The 22013-nt window shown below is 40.1% G+C and overlaps 1 protein-coding gene across 6 annotated transcripts in view; it reads right to left on the bottom strand.

Moving 5' to 3' along the window:
• LOC118879131 (uncharacterized) overlaps window positions 1-21599 on the bottom strand; it is a 922643-nt gene extending 901044 nt beyond the window's left edge. For 2 of the 6 annotated variants that reach the window (XM_070998175.1, XM_070998176.1), the window contains exon 1: window positions 21180-21579. The gene's annotated coding sequence lies outside the window, so the exon portion shown is untranslated. Of the gene's footprint in view, window positions 1-21179 lie in introns of all 6 variants that reach the window. The other 4 variants (XM_070998173.1, XM_070998179.1, XM_070998174.1 and 1 more) reach the window with 4 other exon arrangements.
• Window positions 21600-22013: the final 414 nt, after the last annotated feature.

Genomic DNA, 22013 nt, shown 5'->3' with positions numbered 1-22013 from the left:
TGCAAAGGACGCGAGATTTTGCCGCATGAGACGCCCGAAAAATCTGATATAAACAATAGAATAATAATTCCAACGCCGCATGTTGACTTAACGTCCGGAGTACCGACTGAAACTGGTAGTGCAGGCGTAAATGCCGTATTACCAAAACCTGTCACATGCGTGGTACCTAAAACAGTCACCTGTGTACCGCAGCGGAAACAAATTTTTGTTTCTCGGCTAAATCCTGACCTTTCATCCCTGGACATTATGGCCTATATCCGTAACAAAGTTCAGATTGATGATCTAAAGGTTGAACGATTTAATTTTCCATATGCTAGGAAAGTATCATCTTTTAAGATCGGTGTTCCCTCTGCTCATTTTGCAACTATGTGCTCAGCCAATTTTTGGCCTGTTGGCATTTTTGTTAAAGAGTACGAAGCTAAAAAAAAGAAAATTCGTTCAAAGGAAGTTGAAAATCCCTTTAAAGAGCCATCCACATCTACATCCTCATCTATCTCAAAAAACTAGATTCATTTCTTCAGCTTTCTTATCAGAATACAAGAGGTTTACAAAGTAAGTTGACCAAATTGTATACCTATAGTTTTTCCTTGTCTTCCCATGTTATTGTTTTTACTGAAACCTGGTTAAAACCGGATGTTCTAAGTTACTTAGTTTATCCAAGTAAGTACACAACTTACAGGCTTGATCGTCCGTCCCGACGTGGAGGTGGAGTTTTAATTGCAGTTGACTCAGAATTAACGTCTGAAGTAATAACGTCCGACGAAATGAATGACATTGAAATTCTGTGTATAAAACTATCCCTTCCGGGTATTTCTATATACATAACATGTTCATATATTCCGCCATCATCGGAATTCCCGACATATGCGAATCATCTGTCCGCTATCCAGTTTATTTCAAGTAAACTATCAGATAGGAATCAGTTAATAGTTTTAGGTGACTTTAATATACCTAGGGCGACATGGTCCACCGTCGAAACCTCATATACAAGGGTGGTCAAAAGTATTTTCACAAAAAAAAAGTTAAATAAATTCATAATTTGAACTTACATTTTGTTAACTTTGGCATCAATGGAAAGGTAATTTAAATGCCGTTTGAATGATACAATACATTTCTTAACACATTCAGTACTTATTGAAAAGGACGAATTTGTGTGAAAATGTCCTTTTTAAACTTTTTTCCTCGACTTGAAAACTTAAATTTTTTGATGCAAAAAGTTTCTTCAAACAAAAATAATAGTAACTGCAAATAGAATTTTTCAAAAATCATTTTGCTTATATTTTTTATGATTTTTTGAAAATGCTTAGAAACATGCATTTTAGGCATATTTTTCTCTTTTTCATACAAATTTTTTCCGACAGTGTCACCTTTAAAAAACCATAAAAAATATAAGCAAAATGATTTTTGAAAAATTCTTTTTGCAGTTACTATTATTTTTGTTTGAAGAAACTTTTTGCATCAAAAAATGTAAGTTTTCAAGTCGAGGAAAAAAGTTCAAAAAGGACATTTTCACACAAATTCGTCCTTTTCAATAAGTACTGAATGTGTTAAGAAATGTATTGTATCATTCAAACGGCATTTAAATTACCTTTCCATTGATGCCAAAGTTAACAAGATGTAAGTTCAAATTATGAATATATTTAACTTTTTTTTTGTGAAAATACTTTTGACCACCCTTGTATATTGTTACCTTCAACGCAGCATGATTTTCTTGACGGTTTGCTTGATATTTCATTGTCTCAAGTAAATCATGTTTTAAATTTCTTAGGACGATTACTGGATCTATGCTTTGTTTCCAGTCCAGATTGTGTCTGCATAGCTGGAACCTCTGCAATTACTTTACCAGAAGACCCTTATCACCCAACGCTAGAGCTGACTATTGACACGGGTACAAAAGTGTATGAAGTATCTGAAAAAATAGCTAAACGCATCCCCTACTTTCGTAGAGCAAACTTTGCACTCATTAAGAGCCTTATAGCTTGCTCGGATTGGTCCAATCTGTACTTAAGTACTAATATAAATGAAGCGGTTAATATATTTTATAACATATTAAACGAAGTTTTTGATACATGCGTTCCTACGTATTATCCTAAAATTTCAAACCAACCTCCGTGGTTTAACAAAGAGCTGGCACGACTTAAAAATGTAAAGTCTAGACTCTACAAAAAGATTAGAGCTTTAGGTTGACAAGCTGCCTTTTCCCGATACTTAAGTGCTCGGTCTAATTTCACCGTGCTTAACGCCCAGTGTTATAAAAACTATTTAGCTCGTTGCAAGACCCAGTTTCCACTGGATCCAAAACAGTTTAATAATTTTGTTAGCACAAAGCGTAAATCTTCTAGTTACCCATCATCACTTAAATTTGAAAATTCGGCTGCTAGCACTGATCAAGCCATAGCCGATCTTTTGCACAGTTTTTCAAACCACCTATTCAACATCAAGTCCTCCAGATCAGTCTTACCCATATGTCATTCCTAAATCAAACTTTATTTGTTGTCCTGTTATAAGTAGAAGCTCACTTCTTTTAGATTTGCAAAGGGTCAAACCAGTCTACTCTCCGGGTCCTGACGGAGTCCCTGGATGTGTGCTTAGGTATTGCGCTGAGACTTTGTGTAGACCATTGCACAAACTGTTTACTTTGTCTTTAGAAACATCCGATTTCCCACACAGATGGAAGGAGTCGTTTGTTATCCCGCTTCATAAAAAAGGGATCAAATTGAACGCATGTAATTACAGAGGTATTTCAAAGCTATCAGCTATACCGAAGCTCTTTGAGAACATTATTACGCCTCATTTACAACATAGTTTTAGGTCCCTTATTTCCTCTTGTCAACACGGATTTATAAAACGTAGGTCAACGACAACCAACCTTTTGGAGTTTACTTCATTTGTTATAAGTGGTTTTAGAAAGAATCGTCAGACTGATGTGGTCTACACTAATTTTAGTCAGGCGTTTGATTCTGTAAATCACCCGATTCTAGTCCGGAAATTGGACCTTTTAGGGTTTCCAGGTGATCTTCTTAGGTGGATCTTAAGTTATTTGAATGACAGGACTTAAAGGGTAATTTTTAAAAACTCTTTGTCATCCCTAATCCGAGTTACGTCCGGTGTACCACAAGGAAGTCATCTTGGTCCGCTCCTGTTTACATTATTTATAAATGAATTTCCATTAGTCTTAACGAAGTCACGGGTTCTTATGTACGCAGATAACGTTAAGTCATCTCCCGCACAAAGTTTAGCTTTACAATCGGATCTAAATGCATTTCAAACATGGTGCATGGATAATGAATTGAATTTAAATGGTTCTAAGTGTAAACTAATGACCTTTTTTCGTGTCAGCCCCCACTACTCAACGTATACTTTGAGTGGTTGTGCGTTAGATAGGATAACGCATGCTGACGACCTTGGAGTCTACATGGATCATAGACTTCAATTTTCCGATCACATTACTACCATGGTAAATAAAGCCAGGGGCGTGCTTGCATTTATGAAAAGGTGGTCGAAGGAATTCGATGATCCCTATGTCACAAAGACCTTGTTTACTTCATTAGTCCGACCAATTCTTGAGTACTGTGCTCCTGTTTGGAGTCCCCAATATGGGGTGCATATAGACCGGATTGAGTCTGTGCAAAAAAACTTCTTAATATTTGCCTTACGGAGACTTAACTGGGATACAAGCCTAATACTACCATCCTACTCTAGTAGACTACTTCTAATTAACTTACCATCGTTAGCTAACCGTAGAACTATGCTTGGTATTACGTTTATTAGAAATCTTATTCATGGTGATGTAGAGAGTCCCGAGTTACTGGGTCGCCTGCATTTTAATGTGCCAAATAGATTCACTAGAAACTATATTCCTTTAGTATTAAATCACTGTATCTCTAATTACGCAATGCATGAACCTTTTAGAGTACTTTGCAATGATTATAATAGACTATGTCATCTAATATCTACTACTGACTCACTTCCTATCTTTAAATCAATAATACTATCCTCCCTAGTAACTAATTAGTTTTACTTGATGTATTTTGTCTATTCGTATATTGACCTGTATTTTTAATTGTCTATTGTTACATTGTCTTTTTCTTTGTCCGCGATTATGTTTACTCGCCCAAAACGGTGATGGGCTCCGCGCGTAACAAGCTTTGCTTGGTGTCGTAGGGCCACTTGTTTGTACTGACCATAGTGCATCAACGTCCAAGAAAAAAAAAAAATAAATAAAAAATAACGCTGTTATTTTCCGTCTCTGCGCTCCCTACTTAGCTTCCTGGAAGCGAAGTCAGCCACGTAGGCCAACTTCTGTGCACAGCTCGAAAACTTGAGTTTCTTTCGCTAAGGCAGCAGACTTGCGCCAAAACCCACAGTCAAGATATATTTCGAGACAAGTCCACGTGTAAACTGACCAACAAACGGTACCAGAGGGCGGTATTAGCTAAAGTGAATAGTGCGAAACCATAGTCTGAGGTGAATATCAGTAATAGTTTTTCTCGAGAACCGGTCACATAATATCGGAAGTGCTTTTGTTTTAGAACCCACCCCCCGCAATCGATCTCTTAACAGGCGCTAAGTCCCTGCTACACAGTGTACGCTGGCGCTAATATCGTCAAACGATTGCAGAGCGGTGGGTGGGGGGGCTGCTGTTAGGTTCCTGGTCGGTTGCCGGCCGAGCGTATTTATAACCAAAAAAAGCAACCACCTGAGTAGGTATGGATTAACCGGCCGTCGAAATTCAGGGAGTAAACTCAGTCATAGGAATAGGAGAACAAATCGAATCAAGAAAATTATATGCCTCATAAGCAGAATGTTGTAATGGTGACGATCCAAAATTTTTATATTATTAACAAAGAAAAAAAAAATACAAATTGAAATAAAATGGTTGTAAATCATAGTAGAGAAGATTTAAAAGCTGCTCTTAGTGGAAATTCTACTTTTTGCAAGATATGTAACGAGCCGTTTAATGGAGTAGACATTCGAACAGTAGCTCCCTGTATGCACAAATTCCACAATCGTTGCATTATAGAACATCTTCAGGAAGCTAATTCATGCCCAATTTGTAAGACCCAGTGCGAATTACAACCACCATGTTCTCCGACTAACAATTTGCAAGCAGAAATCTCGGCCGCCGAGCAAATTCGTAACGCTGACGAACAACAGTACGCTAGGCCAGCAGGCACTAGGACTAGAAGGGGTCGCGGAAACGGTCAGCGAAGGGGGATGATAACTAGATACCAACGGCTAGAGATCCCAAACCAACCAGCACTGAATCTGACGAATAGTACTACGTCGCATTTGAATACATCGAGTCAACGAGAAGAAATTCCTAGTGTAGTACGCTGTGAAATGCAAATTTGGCAGCGTCAGTTAATGCAGGAATTGACATCCGCTATACAGACTCAATTAGCAACAATGAAGCTAGGAAGCAATACAAGGTCGAATGCCGAGACTAGACCCATAGAGAATAGAGATTTATCAGCACCGGCGAACAAACCACCGTCTAATTCGTATGGAGCTACAGGGAACGATAACCGTCAACAAGTCAGTAACGTAAGCAACAGGTCACACGTATCAGTCCATCAGGACAAAGTGCCGACTATTATCCAGAGCTGGCGGATCAAATTCGAAGGCGCTCGAGACGGACTTCAGACCGAAGAAATCCTCTTTAGCATCAGGGCACTCGTAGTCCGACTACGGAACCCTATAACAGAGGAATCCTTGCTACGCTTGCTAATAAGGCTCTCCAATACCTCACTTAGATTTGAATTAATACACTAGGTATTAATACTCTCGCTCGGTTGCGAGAAGAGTCACGAACGCATGAACAATTTTGTAAACAAATCAAGTTGCAGCCCCTAAAAAGTAGTTTTGTCCCTAGACCATTCGTATCTCAGCTAGATGGAGACGAAGAGGAGATGCAACCGAATGAAGTCGCAGCAATGAAGCGGAAACCACGCAAATGCTGGAATTGTGATAGCCTAAGTCACCGTTTCGATGAGTGCCTTGAGAATCAGCGGCGCATCTTTTGCGTGACGTGTTTAAACCAAAATGTCAGACTTGTAATCCATCGGACACCCGACAGAAGGATGCGTCAGCGAACAAACTGCTGCCGCATCCAAAACATTAGGTACAAATTGCTCTACGCAGACTGAATCGGTTTCCAACAGCCGATCAAAAAACCGAGCATATGTCATATCAGGTCGGTACACAACGACGATATAACTCAAAGATCGACGAGACGAGCGAGAAGGTTTTGGAAAGGAGTTCGCGACAACCGCAGAAGACTTATTTCAGCCATTTTCCTCAAAAAGGATAGTCGATTATACACCGATATTGAAATAGATAACCATTCTTACATCGCGTTATTAGATTCAGGCGCTACAGTGAGTTGTATTGGCGGTGACGCCGCGAAAGCATTTAACGATCACCCTCAAAGGCGCAACTGTTCAGGGTACATAAGAACCGCGAATAACTCAGAGTGTTCTGTTAACGGACGACTCATTGTAAACATCAAATACCGGGGGCGGGCAAACGCAGTAGAGTTTTTTATCATTCCAGATCTAAAACAGGACGTATATTTAGGTATAGATTTTTGGCAGAAGTGTGGGTTACTCGACAGAATCGCCGACGACAAGGGATCTGTAGCAGAATTAGATGTAGGTCGCGAAGAAAGTGATGAGACAGTTAAGAACCATGTACTATCAGCCGCTCAACAAGACAGGTTAAAATCACACTTCCGTCTTATGAGAAAGAAGGATTACGGCGCACCCATCTTGTAGAGCATCATATTGATGTGGGCAGTTCTCGTCCGGTAAATCAGAGGCATTGGCCAGTTTCGCCGGCGAAGGAAAAGGTTATGTTCTCTGAAATCGAGAACATGTTAGCAATGGTTGTTTACGAAGAGTCTAGGAGTCAATGGAGCAGTAATTGCGTTCTTGTCCAGCGAGGAGAGAAAATTCGGCTGTGTCTAGATTCTCGAGAGGTTAATAAGCTTCCCCTAAAGGACGCTTACCCTCTCCCTCAGGTGGATGGTATTCTCAGCAGACTGCATCCTGCTCGTTACATTACCGGCTTAGACATGAAGCATGCCTTCTGGCAGATACCTCTTGTCTCGCCAGTGCACAGCTTTCAACATACCAAATCGGCCACTATACCAGTACAAGGTAATGCCCTTCGGCTTATGCAACGCCGCTCAAACACTCTGTAGGTTAATGGACCAAGTAGTACCGCCTATCCTGAGGACGAGAGTGTTCGTCTATTTAGACGACCTCTTGCTTCTCTCAGACGACTTTGATTCACATATGCAACTAATCGAGGAAGTAGCAGGGTATTTTCATAACGCCAACTTGACAATTAACATCGCGAAGTCCAAATTTTGCATGAGAGAGATAAAATATTTAGGATTCATTATCGGGGACGGTCAACTGAAAGCCGTGCTCCACTTGCACGGTGAGCGGTCAGCGTTCCCGTAAAGGCGCAAACCTAGTACTAAGGCCGCCCATGGGCAGGCCAATGACATCAGACAGACCTTTTCAGAAGTTGTATATGGATCTATTAGGGCCATATCCGAGGTCAAAGGAAGGTAATATCGGGTTATTGATTGTAGTCGACCACATGTCTAAGTTCCATTTCTTGCAACCATTAAAAAAATTCACTTCGGATAAAATCTGCGATTATCTACTAAGACACGTCTTTTACACATTCGGCGTGTCCGAGTCGATTTTGACTGACAACGGTTCGCAATTTAAATCGGGGCAATTCGAGGCGTTCCTGACTCGTTTTGGTATTGCACAGAGCAATGCCGTTAAGAAATTCAGTAGCAAACTAGCGAAAGTTTTCATATTATCAAAGGTAATGAAGAAAGTCAGCCCGGCATACTTTGAACTAGCAAACGAGAAAGGCAAATCAATAGGTATATACCATCTAAAAGATATTCAGGACCCTGGTCGGATGCCGGCAATTTTCGGACGAGCGTATTTATAGCCAGTCAGAAGAGGATTTTCTTCGACTTGACCATGGAGGTCTGATCAGCCATTCAGCGCCCGCACCTCGGCTTACGTATCGGCAGCGGAGGCGCCTTCATGAACAATTAAGCAACGTAGATCTAGTCAACACCTACACGCGAAACCATAGTCTGAGGTGAATATCAGTAATAGTTTTTCTCGAGAACCGGTCACATAATATCGGAAGTGCTTTTGTTTCAGAACCCACCCCCCGCAATCGATCTCTTAACAGGCGCTAAGTCCCTGCTACACAGTGTACACTGGCGCTAATATCGTCAAACGATTGCAGAGCGGTGGGTGGGGGGGCTGCTCTAAGGACCCTGGTCGGTTGCCGGCCGAGCGTATTTATAACCAGTCAGAAGAGGATTTTCTTCGACTTGACCATGGAGGTCTGATCAGCCATTCAGCGCCCGCACCTCGGCTTACGTATCGGCAGCGGAGGCGCCTTCATGAACAATTAAGCAACGTAGATCTAGTCAACACCTACACGTCAGGAACTTTATGTGTAGTCGGGTATATACCCCGCTAGCTCAACACCAAAAGGACATGAGGCCAAAGTAACAGGAGACATCGGCCGCACGGCGTTGCAGATGCGATTCGGCTGCTGCATGTTCAGCGGCGGTAACTTTACGTAGTTTTTAGTTTTCCTTTTTCTATTCGCTGTATTTTAGTAGTTTTCTTGCATAAATGTACTTGAACGAAATTTCTAACGACAGTTTTAAATACGTCCATTAGGTAAAAAGCTTCTTATGTAAACAGGAAGTGTTAATGTTGTAAACATCACAAATATACCTACACATCATGTTCTAATCCTTCCTCAAGGAATCAGCGATAGCTTCATTGGGCCCAACGAACGCTTCGATGGATTTTCCTAAAAAGTACCGATTGTGAGTAAACCCTTAATGAATATTGTATGAATATGTTTAAGCCTTAATTATTGTCGATGCGAATCCCGCGATAGCTAAAACCTCTGGCGTAAATAAATAAATAAGGATTTACCTAGTTAACTTGAATTACGTACCGCTTTGAATTTGCAATGAATTGATTTATGTATGTATGTATGTATTTGATTAGGGATATAAATCTTGGAATATAGCCAATGGTAAACGGCACCAGCCTGTGCTTAGATTATCTAAAACGACCTTTAAAGGGTACATTAGAGCGTACCGCGCGTAATATTATGAAATAAATGAAAACTATGAAATCTTCGTATAACGCCACGAAATGATCGTGTAATTTCTTTTTTTTTCTGAATGTATCGTCACCGGAACTACATAATGTTTGAGGGGTACTAGACTATAATCTGATGCCAGATAAGGGGTAATCTAATAGATGTCAAGGTTACCATGGAAGGGTGGGTGAAGAATAGGGGGGCAAACAACGTCCAAGTCTCTAACCCTTGATCGATTGGAGATCCGTTCCTCTTGACGTAACTAAGCAGTGGGTACAGCCGAGTACCACAATTTAGGTACATCTTAATTGTTTCAGATAGTGCACTTATTTTTCTTGTTTTATGTTGTGGTATATCTGAAGTAGAAAAAACCCACGCCAGTCCGCCAGACCCACTCTACGACCAGCATACCGAGTAGCGACTTGAGAATCGGTAGGAATCGAGTTGAACGCTACACTTCCCTTTAGCTTTTAGTTGTATTCCCCACCGACTCCCAGGTTCATATTTATTATGGTCATATATTAATGTCTGTAGATCAAAATAAAAGTGCTTTCATCTGCGTGTAGCCGCCCTTTGTTCAAAATATTTTGATCGGAATGGAACAAGTTTTTGTGTCTGTTTTTATACCCGTTACTCGTAGAGTAAAAGGGTATACTAGATTCGTCGGAAAGTATGTAACAGGCAGAAGGAAGCGTTTCCGACCCCTTAAAGTATATATATTCTTGATCAGGATCACTAGCCGAGTCGATCTAGCCATGTCCGTCTGTCCGTCTGTCCGTCTGTCCGTCTGTCCGTCTGACCGTCTGTCCGTCTGTCCGTCTGTCCGTCTGTCTGTCCGGATGAACGCTGAGATCTCGGAAACAATGAGAGTTAGGCTATTGAGATTTGGCGTACAGATTCCTGAGCTTCTTACGCAGCGCAAGTTTGTTTCAGTAGACTGCCACGCCCACTCTAACGCCCACAAACCGCCCAAAACTGTAACTCCTACAGTTTTGATGCTAGATAGAAAATTTTAATTGAAATGTATTGTTCTCATCAAGACCTATCGATTGACCTAAAAAAAGTTTGCCACGCCCACTTAAACGCCCACAAACCGCGAAAACCTGTGACGCCCACAATTTGCATGCTAGATAAAAAATTTTAACTGAAATGTATTGGTGTCGTCAATACCTATCGATTGATCCAAAAATAAATTTTCCACGCCCACTCTAACGCCCTTAACGCTTAAATCTGTCTACCGCCGGTAGGTGGCGCATTTTAATCTCGCTTTGCTGCTTGCATATCTCCATTTCCCTTTGAGTAACGGGTATCTGATAGTCGAGGTACTCGACTATAGCGTTCTTCCTTGTTTGTGTTATTCTTGTTAGGTGTTGTTTTATGTGTTTGTCATTGTTTAAATGTGCTTTGTTTGTCAAATTTGTATTTGTTATTTATAATTAACCTTAGGTTTGGTTTATTTAATTGGTATAGGCTTTTCTATTGAATGTTCTATCCCGCACACGTGTGTTTCGAAACGTGGTGCTCTTAAAAGGCCACTAATGCTGAAAAAGCCCGACTGGTTGCTGAGTCGATAAAGCTGGAGTTGCAGACTAACAAGAATTAACAGCTTGTGCCGATGTTGATTGAAAAAATATATGCAAGATGTGGCAAAACTGCAACCGTGCGAAGAAGTCTGTTCTGCAGAGAAATTCGGATTGACTTCAGATAGTAATGAGCTTAGGTTTTAAAAAAACTAGAAAAGTCGAAAGATGCTAAAAATCGCTGGTGTTCAAAAACCCAGTTCGCCGAATCTTCTTTCATAACGAAGCAACGGCTAATATGAAAAATATCTGAATATCTACGAAACAAAGCCCAAAAGGAACGCCTATGTCATATTGAAGCAGATGCTATTGAAGTGGTTGGTCTTTTAATAGATGCAAACTTAACTTACATGCTTAAATATTGAGCTATCTAAGTAACATTAACCTAAACGAATAGCTTGCTGAAGTTAAATTACAAAGCCTATTTGATCATACAAATGGATGTTGTCAATGAAATCAAAAGCGATTCAGTGAAGACACTCACCTTCATTAAAACATGTGGTTTCGGTGGTAGCCCAGGGCATAGCGAGTACAAGCAGAGGTTTTTCAATAAAAATTGTAAAGACAATTCTATATTTGGAAGAACCCTAGGCCATCATCGAGTCGGTTTTGTAGACCAATAAGGCTTCAATTAAAAAAGGAATCTACTCATTGGCAATTGATGAGGAGAATTATATAAAAGCGCAAATAGAGAAATTAGTTAACACAACTTTTGAAGGAAATTAAATTTCTATACAGCACAGCCTCCAACTCACAATGGTGGACGGTAAAGTTTGCAATGCATTGAGTGGAACGTCTTCAACAAAATGTTATAAATTCAAAGCCAAGCCAACTGAAATAAACAATATAGAGAACTATTTGAGCAAAAAAGTTTACGAAAGTCGGTATGAATTTGGTTGGTACCCTCATACGTATAATGTTCGTTCCCAAGGGTGCTCAACATAACCAGCACCCAACAAATCAAGCAGTAGCCAAGTTGGGAACATTACCAAGCGCTAAGTAGAACCCACTGCAGATGAAAATTGCTGATCAGCATCTTATATGTCTTACTAACTCACCGTCTCGCCGACTCAACGGTACACTGACCCGCCAATAAAGGCAGCATATATTGCTGAATCAAAGTTCCCTTACCTAATTTAGAATATATCTCATTTCACTATTCATTACACTAACCTTCAGTGTTCCAAGTAGTATATAAGCATGTATTTATTTAAGAATAAATCAGTTATCAATGCAACTCATAACTCCGCTGTTCTACTTTCCACCTCTGGGAACATAGCTCGTAGTCCTATACCTCAGCGCAATTCCAGCATCGCCGCGATCGTCCTGCCATCAAAGCGTCCCCGTTCCAGCGACAAGTGATCATTACCCCCTTGTCCGACGGTTAAGTTAAAAGGAAAGCCCACAATGTTAAGGAATTCACTTCCGAGTGAAAACTTTAGCAAGCCTGATAACATTTTGTATTTAAATATAAGACCCTGAGATATGGCTGTCCTTTTAGCTACCGAGCCGATGCAGCACATTCTAGGCGAAAGGCTTCGACATCAGGACAGCCGCGGAGACTACTCAGAGTATAGACCGTCCACATGATGTGGTCAACTTGTTCGTAGACAGTCCAGCGACGATATGATATAAGCAGTCGTCGTCCCAAAAACTAGATATATTTAGCATGTCAAGATCAGTGCTGATAGCATACGTTCTTGCAAATTAAGGCGTCTAGATGGCGAACGAAAGAACAAAGAACTGAATGTGTTCCTAACACCGCTTAAAAGTAAGTTAGAGAGACGGAAGGTAAAGGAGATTCATAACATGAAAGAAGCGCAATAAAAAACTCAACCACCATGTACTGCAGACTTTTAGTGGGAGTCCTCACAGGTCACTGCTGAAATGACCAATAGCGACAATTCTGTAACTGCCTGCCCTCTGAACGGCGAGTAGAAGACACCGCGACAACGCGAGGATAACTCGCCTTTACTAAAAACACTTCGATCTTTAAGAGCTTTGAAACCTCCTGATACTCACTATGTTCCATACACCCCCGTCCAGTTTAACATTACCTAATATAAGATTATTAATATTTAATTGAATAAACTTTGTATTATGATGAAAGGACCTTTTCTAGAGCTGGAATAGAACGCAGTCCTCTACAGTTAAATTTCCAGAAATACCGGAGACGAAATCCGGCAGAGCTCCCGGAAGCTTTGGCTGGTAAACTGCGCAGCGTTGTGGCAGATCAAAGTCCTAGGAGCTCCGAGGCGACAGAGGATCCTTTACCGAAATCCGAACTCCAGTTGGGTGCCAGTGGCTTTCCTTAGAGGAATGATTCCAACCCATTTCAAGAACACATTGATGAACACGGAGAAGGGGTCCGGCACTCTACAAGCACGCGTTGCATGTAAGCACGCGTACCGATATGTAGGTACAGTTATTCGTGATCCAACGAGTAATCCGTAAAATTGTCGGGTCGCTTATGGACTTGCTCTAGCATCTTTTGGATCCATGTGCAGTGGAAGTAGTGGAAGTAACGGGATCATTCCGAGTGGTTATCGGGAGAGGCCGTTTCCCGTCCGACAGCAGTCGATGGTACGGGTACCACCTCACACTAGGGGTGGTGGGATTCCACGGTCGCGGATCGGATTGAGAGTTGCTCTCCATACTGGGGTTAGAGTCAGTGCTGCGTGTCGGGCAGGGTCCCGGTCCCAAGCCATTTCGAAGGCGGTGGCATCGGGTCAGCACCTCCAGCGTATGAAGAGGTGGTATTCCGGCAGCAGGTTTTCTTGTATCCTTTAGAGTTCCTGGTCGAACAAGTAATTCTTCTGATGCATCGTTAGGCGGCGTCACGGAGAGTCGTGTATCTCCTGCTCCTGGCATCGGTCCGATTTAAGACCAATTTTGGCGTAGGGGCCTCCGGATAAATTGTCTCCAAGGCGAAGAGCCGGGCTATGGTTCGCTCATACAATAAAGGATGCTAACCGTGGTCGCCAGTCGTCCTTTTGGCCGTTAGTGCTTAGGCCAAGCTCTTTCGCCGTTAGACAATCCACCTGACCCCCATAGCTCGGGCCGTGGACTCGTGGCCGGAAGCTGTGTAAGTAGGCACTGGAGCGTGCGCGCTACTGGTGGCGTCGTTCGGATACGCTTGCTGGCGGCCAAGTGAAATGTTTCGGGGTGCTCCTTGCGTGGGTTGGCGGAATCAGCGACATGAGGTTCCCAATTCTATGATAGAATAAAATTTCTAACTGAACAAGCGACCATTTACTTGTTTCCCCCGAGCAAATATCTTCGGCTTGACATGGGTCTTTGGGCCATATGGTTGGTAATGAACCGAAAAACCCAACTCCTGTAGGATATATTGTCGTCCCTATTCGACTCTGTTCGGGCGCCAATTTGTAAAGACCTTTTTAAGGGCTATGATAGAACTCAGTCCGGTAAGGTCCTCTAAACTTAAATTTGTTGAAATGCAGAAGATGAAACGCGGATTGGGAGTTGGGGTTCTGAAAGAAATGGGTCCTCGTGTTTGCGCAGAGTATGCTGGTCGGAGGCGCAACTCGGTAACATGAAGAATATAAAAGGGCCTTTGGCGTAGGCGTCTGCGGGCTATCAACCGGATCATGATCATCAGTATTCTTGGGAGCGCACAAAAATACTGGAATGGCAATACTTTCCTGTGCTACACATAAGCACTTAAGCGCAGCACGGTAACCTGGCCGACACAAGTCAGGGGTGGCCGAAAGCGGTCCTCGTGGGCAGTCCGGCAGCCGCGTTGCGCAGAAGAAGCTGCTCGGAATATGTTCCTTACAAAATATGTTCCTTATTTACCCACATGGTACATAAAAACTCGACCCACTTAAGTAAAGCATTACTTTCTTTTTGCCTTAAAAACGAGTAAAAATGGGAACAAGTTTTTTTTAATCATCCAAGTGTTAGTAAATATGTTTTGGCATATTTATTGTTCACGTTCAAAATGCTTAAAGATTCCGTTGTGCAAGCAAATAAAAATTTTAAAAAATGTTTGTATTCACTGATACAAGCATGGTCCCTGTTGATTCCGATCGCGGACACTTGCAAATAAAACTTCAATCCAATCAAGGAGCTTGAATAGTGCTCCGTGTGGTGTTATGCGGGTTTTATTTCCTGATTGAAATAGCAATTTTATTTTCATTAACTTCATACCTACGCTTTGTCTTTCTACGCCTTTCCTGGAATGCTCGAAGCTTTACACGTGTGACCGTTTTTCAATATTAGAATTTAAACATTAACTTCTGTTTAATTGTTAAAAAAATTGTTAGCCACCATTCTGTTATTTGTTCATGTTAACTGTTTCACTTTATACACAACGTATTAGCCATTAAATTGGCTGATCGACTTTAAAATAAATGTATACGTTATACTAAAAAAAAGGGACAGAAATCCAAATTTACTAATATGTTCTGAAAGATTAAAGTTATTCTCTACAATGTTTCGAACTGCATCTTTCCTTTTTTGGTAGTGCAGCTAGCTCAGTTTATTCCAGTGACCCTACTGCCACAGCTCTAACAAACTATAAATTGCCGGCAATTTTATACGTGATTAGAAGTTAATTTTAAAAGCATCGAATATTAAAATCAGCTAGTTAAATTTATTTAAGTTATAAAGTTTACAGTTAAAGTTTAAATGCTAAAGTGTCACATTTCTCTCTTTTTAAGCTTTTAATGAATGCAGTAACGCAGTGGTGCCCACACAAATATAATAAAATGTAAAACTTGTAAGACGCCCATTCAGTTCTGGAGTCGGCTCCGGGTAACATGACAGAGCGCAAAAACACTCTGTCGACGTTAGCAGAGAAGTCGGCGCAGCGTAGAATACTGCCGACGAAAACAGTCCTCTCTCTCTCGGCGCTCGCATATACAAATTTTGGCGGGTCTCCTATAGTTTATGCCCCTATCCGTTATGTTCAGCTTACGCCGAAAATTTTGTCGCTTCGACATGTTTTTGCTCTAACATTTTAGGAGCATTGTTGTATTTCGGAAATAAACAATTAATATTGTTTAATAAAACTCACTTATTTGATCATAGCAGTATACTTTAATGTTTATGTAATGAAGAATGCAATGTAGTTTTTTGGTCTAGCTATAGGAATTTAGCGCATTTATATTTATTTAAATCTTTAAAATAAAGGTAAAGATTTTAAGTAAAGATAAAAGATTCGTATTGTGTTTTTACTCAAGGAGTAACCAAGGTTGTTCGTAACCAAGGTTGTTCAACATGACCAGCATCCAACAAATCAAGTAGAAGTAAAATTGGTTACAGTACCAGTCGCCTGACTGACGACTGATTTCGAAAAATGTTCATACCAGCTGTCACAAGTGAAAAAGCGGACATTCTATACATATGTCTACATGGAGTGTGATCTTGGCTGACTGACCAGGTGACTGATTTTTGGTACTGAAGGGGCACGCCAAAGCCACACACACGAGCGTTTACAGTGTCGGTGAAAGTAGAGCGTCGACAGAGAAACTCTCAAGACTCGTCCGACTTGAATGGCGTATTGTTAAACAAAACAACATCCTATTTAATCTTTTTACAACTCTTTAAAATGTGGGCGCCAGACATATTTTGTAGGCGTGGTACATCGGAATAATTAACTATATTTAAATGTCATGGAAACATTAAAATGGTGTTTAACTGCTTAATCATAGTGAAGAGAGCTTTGTCTTCTAACTTTTTTATCTCGATATCGACACAAAAGCGATGTCGATTTTACGTGAAAATGTGCGGAACTCCTCTCTTGAAATTATGGGGAAGTTATCGAAGTGAGCTGCGACCCTGCTCCGCTGCAAATTCACTTGTTGTGCATAGTTTACGGTTAAGTTAATGAGTGAAATAGAAATTGACGAAAAATTGGAGAAACCGAGTTCAACTTAGTAAAGACCCTTCGCCACCTTCAACGTAAGTAAAAGCATAATTTGACAAACTGTGTTATTATACCCGTTACCCGTAGAGTAAAATGGTATACTAGATTCGTCGGAAAGTATGTAACAGAAAAAAATAATCGTTTTTGAACCCATAAAGTATATATATTCTTGATCAAGATAACTAGCCAAGTCGATCTAGCCATGTCCGGCTGTCCGTATGAACGCTGTGATCTTGGAAACTATAAAAGTGGCAACACTGGGATTTAGCATGCAGATTATAGATATTTCTGCGCATCACAAGATTGTTTCGTCAGTGTGCAATGTTGTGCCATGCCATTGAATTGTTTTCATCAATACCTATCGATTGACCCAAAATAAGCTTACCACGCCCAATTTAGCGCCCACAAAAGCAGCGATGCGAGATTGAAATGCGCCACCTACCCGTGATCTTAATATAAGGTTATGTGGGCGGTAGACAGATTTAAGCGTTATGGGCGTTAGAGTGGGCGTTTCAAACTTTTTTTTGGTTCAATCAATAGGTATTGACGAGACTAATACATTTCAGTTAAACATTTTTTCTAGCTTGAAAATTGTGGTCGCCACAGCTTTGGGCGGTTTGTGGGCGTGACATATTCGCGTAACTTCCGCTGCGTACATGGCTAAGGAATCTATATCTGAAATCCCAACTCTCCATCTTTGCTAGTTTCCGAGATGTCCGCGTTCATATTTACGATTTTTTTAAGTTTGTGTGCGGTTTGTGGGCGTTAAAGTGAGCGTGGCAAATTTTTATTTGGGTCAATCGATAGGTATTGGTGAGAACAATACATTTCAGTTTAAATTTTTATTCTAGAATCAAAACTGTAGGAGCCGCAGTTTTGGGCAGTTTTTCGGCGTTAGAAAACAAACTTGCGCTGCGTAAGAAGCTCAGGATTCTGCATGCCAAATCACAATAGCCTAGCTCTTCTAGTTTCTGAAATCTCAGCGTTCATCCGGACGGACAGACAGAGGAACAGTCGGACAGACGGACAGACGGAAATGGCTAAATCGACTCGGCTAGTGATCCTGATCAAGAATATACATAGTTTATGGGGTAGGAAACGCTTCCATCTGCCTGTTACATACTTTCCGACGAATCTAGTATACCCGTTTACTCTACGACTAACGGGGTATAATAATAAAACAAGTGAATACGCTATAGTCGATGGCGACAATACCCGTTGCTCAGCTTAAGGGATTAGGCTTAAGGAAGCTCTGCTTTTTTCACTAACACACTTATCTACTTCTTCTATAGCGCTACTTGGCCTACAGCGCCAACTAGCGCCCCTAGCGGCTAAGTGAGTTATTAGTAAATAAAGCTTATTTGCTGAATGTGGTGTGCAATCTCGATTGAATTGCAAAAAATTGATAATTATTTGGTTATTACTTTTTAATGAATGTACAATGCATCAATCATTTTTGGCATGTAGATAGGTATTTCTAGTATGAACAAACGCTCAAAGTATTAAAAAATGTGAACGCTAGACGGCTTTTAGTGACGTAGTCGATTGTGGCCGTTAGAGTGGGCGTGGCACACTGCTGAAAAAAACTCGCGCTGCGCAGGAAGCCCAAGAATCTGCATGCCAAGTCCCAACACTCTAGCTCTTAAAGTTTCCGAAAGCTCAGCGTTCATACGGACAATCGGACAGACGGACATGACGATCGACTCGGCTAGTGATCCTGATCAAGAAAATATATATTTTATGGAGTCGAAAACACAACCTTCTACCTGTTACATCCTTTCCGACGAATCTATTATACGAGTAACAGGTAAAAATATACCAAAAATTATTTCTGAGTTTATTAACAGGACTTAATGTCAAATATTTCAGATACCCGTTACTGAGCTAAAGGGACCAAGGGGAGATGGAGATATGCAAGCAGCAATGCGCCAGCTACCTGTGATCTTTATATTTTTATTTTGGCGGAAGACAGATTTAATCGTTATGGGCGTTAGAGTGGGCGTAGCAAACTTTTTTTTGGTCAATCGGTAGGTATTGACGAGAATAATACAATTGTGGGCGCCACAGGTTTGGGCGGTTTGTGGGCGTTATAGTGGGCGTGTCTACCGACCACGTAACCATATCTTGAGATCACGGGTAGGTGGCGCATTTCAATCTCTCTTTTCTGCTTGCATATCCCCATTTCACTTTGGTCCCTTTAGCTGAGTAACGGGTATTCTTTCTTGTTTTTTTTTTGCAATACTGCTCTTAAAAATCTATCGATTAAGTTCCCCCTACCATTAAAGGGTCCCCAAATTGACCCACACGAATATGCATGTGTACATGCCACTGTACGCATAAAGCTTAAGTTATTAATAAATCTTAATTATTATTAACTACACAACCATTTTATCAGAAAGAGTGTCGAATGAGAAATGTGTATTTAAAGCTATTGCCGTCTTAGCTTTCTCGAACAGATACAAATCTTGTTAAGGAAATTTGTTTTCTTCGAGGGCAAAATAATTACACCTTAAAATTAGATTCAAAGAAAATCCCAGACCTCCGGCAACAAACTTCTGCTCGTACAGCTGCTTTGCAAGACTTGTTCAAAAAGAAGTCCCGGTATCTAGCAGAAGTGTTTTTATTGCCATTTCTCAGAAAGGCACAGGAAGAACATATTAGTCTATAAAAAGTGGTCTTAATGGTGAACTCGAAAAAATTTATTGTTGTAAACTAATATAATCAAACCAAAATCCCTTCTTTCACTATTAAAAATCTTTAAAACAAGAAAGGAAGTTAACTTCGGCAAGCCGAAGCTTGTATACCCTTGCAGCTATAATTATTAAATTTAAAAACACAAAAAATTATATTCCCAATAGTATAAGATAATATGTTAAAAAAACACCGAAGCTGTAATTTGATTCATATTATTTTCCTACCAATTATCCGATCGTTCCTATGGCAGCTATATGATATAGTCGTCCGATTTTGATAAAATTAAATACGAAATTCAGAACTAATTAAAAAATGTTATTTCCAAGCGTAGGAGGTTGTATGTTAAAAAACACCGATGCTATAATTTGTTTCATATTATTTTTCCACCAATTTTCCGATCGTTCCTATGGCAGCTATATGATATAGTCGTCCGATTTTGATAAAATGTAATTCAAAATTCAAAACTAATTAAAAAATGTTAGTTCCAAGCATAGGAGCTTATATGCTAAAAAACACCAAAGATATAATTATTTTAAATTTTTTTTCCGATCCGGCTGGTTCCGACTTATATACTACCTGCAAAAGATATACGACTTTTGGGAAAGTTTCAGCCCGATAGCTTTAAAACTGAGAGACTAGTTTGCGTAGAAACGGACGGACAGAGGGACATGGCTAGATCGACTCGTCTAGTCACGCTCTAGTCATAGTCATATATATACTTTATGGGGTCGGAAACGTCTCCTTCACTGCGTTGCAAACTTCTGACTGAAATCAATATACCCTCTGCAAGGGTATAAATATGGTCACTAAACTGGTTTTATCGTTAGATTGGGCGTAACACCATTTTTAATGAAACGTTCGCTTCACAAAAACCTTATGAATCTGAGTTTGCACTGCGAAACGAAGAACTGATCAAAATTACATTATCCTTTCCAACTTTGCCATTATAATTTTACTTAAGAAATGATTAAATTCGCACCGCGAATTTTTCCGGTTTAGCTTGGTATTGCCAAACCACCTCTAAGATCTCGCACTCTATCGAAAGCTAGGCGATCCATAAAAAAACAAGAGAAAACGATTTAGTCGATGCAATCGACTATCAGATACCCGTTATTCAGCTATGTGTAGTGGGTGCACTCAGGGATTGCGAGGGAGATAGACATATAGAGGTAGTAAAGCGTATGTTCCCAAGATTGCACACTTGATTTGCTTTTAACATTTTAACGAATGGCCAAATTTATATTTTCGAAAAAAATTAATAAATATGAGTGCTATACGGGTTTTAGCGTTGTAGGCGCTTGTGGTCGCAAGAGTGGGCTGTGCACCCTGCTATATAATAATAATAATAATAAACCCACGCTGCGCAAGGAGCTTAAAAATCTACATGCCAAGTCCCAACATTCTAGCTTATATAGTTTTCGAGATCTCAGTGTTAATACGGACAGACAGACATGGCTAGATCGACTCGGCTAGTGACCCAGATCAAGAACATATATTCTTTAGACGGTCGGGAACGGAGTTTTTTACCTGTTAATACCCTTTTCACTCTACGAGCAACTGGTTTAAAAATTTGACTACCTGCTGAGTTTCTCTTTGATATCTTTTACACTGCAAGTAAAATGTAATTTTTTAAGCTTTAGCCGATTGTTTCTATGGGAGAGAAAGAATATAGACGCACATAATATACACATTTTATGATAAAAAGTGCTTAGGTCGACAGCTTTAAACTGTGTTTGTAGTGCTTAACGAAGTTCTGATCAAAACTACATTACCCTTTGGAATGGTGTAATGAGGATGCTCAAAATGTATTAACCTTATTTAAAGTACGAAAGTAATAACGGTACCTGATTTTGTATACTGCATTAATTTGAATTTTTAATTGTCTATAATATTATGTATCCATTAGCCAACTATTTTTTTATTGTTGAAACTTACACGTGTCACGGAAAAATTGAACGCTTAAAATCGAAAAGATTGAGGTACAAATATATTAATCTAAAAAACTCTCTGTATTTGTTTTAATAGCATTTAAAGTAATGCGAATTGTAAATATAAACACATGTAGGTAACATAATGCCACTTTGCGTTGTAAGTTATTCCATAATTATGAAGAATATATTACATAACAGTGCCACTCTAAATATAAGGGAAATTGCTCCACGTAAATCCAATTAAAACACCACGGGACAGACGAAGCTTGAACTCCTTAATCGCTGAGGCAGTGAAAGAGACTAGTGTCTTTCTGAGAGCATGGCTGAGTGTGTAGAAAATATGGTTGACACATACATATGGATGATTGAAAATAACAAGCTTTTACACTGGGAGTTGCCAGACGGACGTAACTCTCCCATGGAATAATTTTCTTTCGGATATAGATATTGACTCACTCTTGATGCTTTTTTCGGTTTACCATTTCAATTTCAGCCCTGGAGTACTAAATAAACGTGAAACTTTAAAACTTTCTTAATCAGTGTATTTAGTCACAACCCATATTAAACATTTTAAATAATTGTTTACATTATATCTTGAGCGGACAGTGCAAGAAATGGGAATTTGCTTAATTTGAGGTTATGATCTAATAACTAAATTTCACCAATGACCGAAAAACGTGGTTTTTCTAACTACATTTATTTTAACAAAAGTTTCTACCTCTTTAAATACCAATAGGTCTCAGAAGT

Source organism: Drosophila suzukii (assembly GCF_043229965.1).
Source record: "Drosophila suzukii chromosome 2 unlocalized genomic scaffold, CBGP_Dsuzu_IsoJpt1.0 scf_2c, whole genome shotgun sequence".
Lineage (NCBI taxonomy): Eukaryota > Metazoa > Arthropoda > Insecta > Diptera > Drosophilidae > Drosophila > Drosophila suzukii.
This window is presented reverse-complemented; position numbering and strand designations above follow the sequence as displayed.